Below are 5,457 nucleotides of genomic sequence, written 5' to 3'. Positions count from 1 at the left end.
AAAACCCAGCCGGGGGAAAAAAAAAAACAAACCCCCGGCTGGGGATTTTTCATTCTAAATTTAAAAATGAGTTGAAAAACCTGAAAAGCAAACAGCATACAAGGTTACAACCCTACAGCCCTTCAACACACACACACAAACCCACACTGACTCTCACCTCAACCGCTCTGCTAACCCTCACCACACATTCACGCCGCTCCTTGGGAACGTGGTTCCCGGGAGCCTCCAAAAAAATCCGCCTGCCTGACCAAAACCCCGGTCCCTGGCCGTTCCGTGCCCAAACTTTGGCGATGAACGTCGCCTCGCAGACCGACCGGGGACCGAGGAAAAAAAAACCCAGCCGGGGGGAAAAAAAAAAAACCCCCCGGCTGGGGATTTTTTTATTCTAAATTTAAAAATGAGTTGAAAAACCTGAAAAGCAAACAGCATACAAGGTTACAACCCTACAGCCCTTCAACACACACACACAAACCCACACTGACTCTCACCTCAACCGCTCTGCTAACCCTCACAACACATTCACGCCGCTCCTCGGGAACGTGGTTCCCGGGAGCCTCCAAAAAAATCCGCCTGCCTGACCAAAACCCCGGTCCCTGGCCGTTCCGTGCCCAAACTTTGGCGATGAACGTCGCCTCGCGGACCGACCGGGACCGAGGAAAAAAAAAACCCAGCCAGGGGAAAAAAAAAAAAAACCCCGGCTGGGGATTTTTTATTCTAAATTTAAAAATGGGTTGAAAAACCTGAAAAGCAAAAGTCACACACACAAGGTTAAATCCACTCACCCTGTGCTCACGCACAGAGAGACAAGCAGACACAGACAAACACAGCCACGTGCTCTCACACATGCTCACACAGTCTTCCCACTTACATGCTCGCTGCGGCCCTTACCTGCAACGCTGAAGAACGTGCTTCAACACATCTTCTGGCTGCCCCTCCCTGACATCAAATGGTAGATTAGGGAAATCGGTAGCCTCAGGGACCTGTGAGACAACAAAAAGTGGTCAACAAGTGCCAATCTGACAGCCAGGAATTGTCCCCGCTCTGAACCGCTAAGTTTTCTACCCAAAATCCCACAAAACACAGATCAACAGGAAAATTTCTATAACTGTTCCACCTAACTGTGACTAGCTGCCAGGGCAGGGCAGCTCCGACCATAAGTGGTACAACATAGGTACACACAATATAAGCCAATGCATACAGTGCAAGCACAGACAACATAAGGCAATGCACTTACATACATTTTAAGTACATACAGTATAAGCCAACACAGGTACATACAGTATAAGCCAACACAGGTACATGCAACGTAACGACATACAGTATAAGCCAACACAGGTACATACAGTATAAGCCAACATAAGTACATACAGTATAAGTACATACAGTATAAGCCAACATAGGCACATACAGTATAAGCCAACACAGGTACATACAGTATAAGCCAACACAGGTACATGCAACATAAGTACATACAGTATAAACCAACACAGGTACATGCAACATAACTACATACAGTATAAGCCAACACAAGTACATACAACATAAGCACATACAATATAAGCCAACACAGGTACACGCAAAAACAGGACTTAAGATAACTCTGCGAGATTAATTCCTGAGACCTATACCCTTTCAGAAGATGGAACCTATAGAACTACTGCAGTCACATGAGGAGGGTATAAGACACTGCTCTAGAAGTCCAAGAAAATGTCATGGAGAAAAAAGGCACTACCAAAGCTGGTAGTGACAAGGAAGACTGATGAGAACATCTTCTGTAATCCGACCTGGCTCAAAGAGTAAAAATATAAACAGGGCAGAATAAGGAAGATCCAGAAAGGAACATGAGTAGAATATAGGCAATATGGCACAGAACAGTGCCGACAAAGCGTCGAGATGTAAGAAAGGCCTTATGATGTGAAAGACAATGGACACACACTACGTAACACAGACACGGACAACATAACAGACACAGATGACCTAACACAAAGACAAGTGGGAACTTTCCCCTTAGGGATCTGAGATTGCAAACACAAGATGAGCCACAGGCTGATGATGCCAAAGGAAAGGAAGCCCTATGATGATGGCACATGATGATGAAATGTAGCTCGCAAAAAGAAGTTAGTGTCAAAGCAGTTAGGAAGACGCTCGAGACGCTCAGCAAGCCTAGAGAAGGAAGCGGACGACCAGATGACCGTGGCGATAGCTCCGGACCCGAAGGCGAGCCCCTCGGGGGAAAGAGCCGTGATGATGCCGAGTCGAGGACGGCTGACGACGCAAAGTTCACAAGAACGTGGAGATGGGTCGGAACTGCCCTGCCCGGCAAAGGCTCTGGTGAGGCTGAGGACAAACCCTCTCTAATTCCAGAGAGACCAGCCCACTACAGACCTCTCCGCTAAGCTGACATGAAACTGCCCCCTGCGATGGCTTTTCCCATTCTCCCAACCACTGGCCCCGACACTTAGCTTTTGGAAGACAAGCGGACAAAATCCATCCTCAGTCGGACGTGCACGTTGAGATGTTCTCAATGTGTGTGCTTCGGTGCTGCCGCTTCCAAGCTGTGGCTACGAGCATCCTCAGGGTACCTAAGACGCAACAGAAAACGTGACTATTGCCCTCAAAAACAGTAATCCCCAGGACTCCTCCACACCCCTGCCCCAGCTCACCTCAAAACTTGATTTGACTCCGGAGGCTGCCCAGAAGACACCTGCAAAAAGAAAATGTACCCGCTTAGCGTGCTGCTGCATAACGCTCCCCTATGAGTGAGCCTGCCTAAACACCGACTCACCTGCCCTCCTCTGTTCCTTGGTCATGCTTAGGGCAGCGACAGCACCTGCAAAGAAACAAAGCAAAAAAGCATGCTGAGATACTGTGAAAACACAACCTCCCTACCGTGACAAGTATGCCACACCAATACCTTAAGCTTGCACCCACCTGGCATGAGCATGCTCAGCCAGGATAGATCACAAGTGGACCACCTAAAATAACAAAAAAAAAGAAAACAAGAGGAGATAGTTAGAGCTGCACCAGAAACTGAGACCTCAGCAATAAAACTGCTTCTGCACGCTACGCAATGCTCACCTTGCCCACTGGCCTGGACTGCAGCTCTCTGCCTTGACTTCCTAAAAGGAAAGGCAACAGAGCTGTGACAGCCATCATTTATGCTTCCTCTACCAAGGAAAACAGTGACTGACCTGCTTGGGGGAATGCCCTCACCCGGGATGGGGGGCTCTGCCCTGGATTTTATCCTGCATCTGAAAGAGAGTTAGGACAAAAGTCAAAGGGCTGCAGGATAACTTATGGGTTCCAGTCATCTCGTGCCCATCTACAAATCCTATCTAGAGTCCAACTACACCCCACATTACCAATTACAAGCCCCCGAGATGCCTCCGATTGCACCAGGCTATGGGGCAGGGCAGAGCAGCTCCGTCACAAACGTGTGCAGACACCCGTGACACAGGACAGGACGTGACAAACAACGGGAACAAAACACACACAGAAACCTCTAGCCAAGGAAAATGACTGCAAGGACTGAGAGGATGCAAAATGAGATGACCAAGGTGAGACTGAGGGTGAGCTGATCAGGCTCAGAGATCCCTGGAAAAAGAAGATGCTAAACTCAATGATTCAGTCCAAGAACTGCAAAGATGAATGCCCACGAGCCCTAAAGTCACAATGCTCTACCTGAGCTCACATTCTCACAAGTCCTAATCAGCCATAATGCAACCTTGCAGGGTGCAGTTGACCATACAGCTGACAACAAGACCTGAAAAGACATCTGACGGGATGCTTCTAAAAAGAAATGCAATTCCGATGCCTGTCTGGGCTCCCGGGTCAAGAGTTCCATGGCACGGATGCCAGGGCAAAGAACGCTGAGATCACTGATGCTAGGAAAGGTTTCTGAGAGGCCCCTCAGAGGGCTAAGATAAGAGACATGACATATCCACACAACACACAATACACAAAAGACAAGTGACACGAGACACACCGGGACTGCTCTGCCCTGCTGCCCGGCTCAGCACCGTAACCAAAACTGAGACTTTGCTTTTATGAAGCCTAAGGGGCCACATCTTGGCTACCCACATCTCCAGAGCCAATTCAAACCCCCCACCCTGGGAGTCTGACCTAGCACCCCACTTTCATCCCCTCTGTGATTCATAGCCCTCTACTTATCTCTCAGACATCTGGTGATGCTGGTCTGTATCGGGTGCAAAGGAAGGCCGCCTCACCAGCTGGGGAGTTCCTGCTGCCACCGGGCTGTTGTCTCTCAGACAGCTAGATTAAAGAAAACCAAACATCGGTGCCTGATCTTGGCACCGCATCGGCCAAAAGCCAGAAGTCTGCTACTCACCATTCTCCTAACAATGGCCGATCTCCTGGAGTCACACACGTCAGCCATGCTCAGACACCGATACCACCATCACAGAGTACACCTGCATGAAGAGGACAGCAAATGATGTGGGATTGCTGAAAACTGAGTGGACCCTCGCTCCTCATCCCTACTGGCCCGACTTACCGCAATTCCTCGGCGGTTCCCGACAGCTACCCGGAAGACAGGGCTGACAAGGGCAGCAAACCTGGTCCGTCTTCTGGTGGGGGATGGCCGCTTGACGTGCTCAGAGTGGCTTGACTAAGACACAAAAACAAGAATGGAGACTTAGACTTGCCCCAGGAATTGAGACCTCAGCAACAATGAAGGCTACTGGCCACTGCTCACCTAGCCTTCTTGAACTTGACTGCTGAGATCCAGCTATGCTTCCTAAAAATAAAGACAAAGAACAGACCTGTAACAGGGTCACACTTGCCACACACCCTGCACAGACAAATGGTGACTGACCTGATTTCAGGAAACCCCTCACCCAGGACGGGGTGCGCAGCCATGGATGCAATGCACCTGCACCTGAAAGAAAGTAAGAACATAGGTCAAACACCAGCAGGATAACTCAAAAGCTGCAAAAACCTTCTATCAACCGAGGAATATCATCTAGAGTCCAAGTACACCCAACATTACAAATTCCAGAGTCCCCAGGATTGGTCCTATTGCACCAGGCTAGGCAACAGGGCAGAGCAGCTCCGCTACAAATGTGTGCAGACACCCGTGACACAGGACAGACAGGACAGGACAAACAATGGGCACAACACACGGACAGAAATCTCTTGGCAAGGAAAATGGCTGCAAGGACTCAGAGAATGCAAAAGGAGATGACCGAGCTGAGAGCAATGGTGAGCTGATGAGGCTCAGAGAGCCCTGGAAGAAGAAGATGCAAACTGAATGACTTATTCCAAGAACAACACAGATGGATGCCTAAGAATCCTACAGTCAGAATCCTCTACCTAACCTCATATAATCACAAGTCCTAATCCACCACAATGGATCCAGGTGGGGCACAGCTGTCCGCACAGCTCACAACAAGACCTAAAAAGACATCAGATGGGATGCTTCCAAAGAGGGAAGAGAGT

General features: G+C 49.1%; 1 long non-coding RNA gene across 1 annotated transcript; it reads right to left on the bottom strand.

The window, feature by feature from the left end:
- Window positions 1–2,396: 2,396 nt before the first annotated feature.
- On the bottom strand, window positions 2,397–2,813 carry LOC132075894 (uncharacterized). The gene is made up of 3 exons (XR_009418852.1): window positions 2,786–2,813; window positions 2,664–2,704; window positions 2,397–2,582 (listed from the first exon to the last, which is right to left on the bottom strand). It is a non-coding gene; the product is annotated as an uncharacterized LOC132075894 (long non-coding RNA).
- Between the last annotated feature and the right edge of the window lie 2,644 nt (window positions 2,814–5,457).

The sequence above is a fragment of the Ammospiza nelsoni genome, chromosome 8 (assembly GCF_027579445.1).
Source record: "Ammospiza nelsoni isolate bAmmNel1 chromosome 8, bAmmNel1.pri, whole genome shotgun sequence".
Lineage (NCBI taxonomy): Eukaryota > Metazoa > Chordata > Aves > Passeriformes > Passerellidae > Ammospiza > Ammospiza nelsoni.
This window is presented reverse-complemented; position numbering and strand designations above follow the sequence as displayed.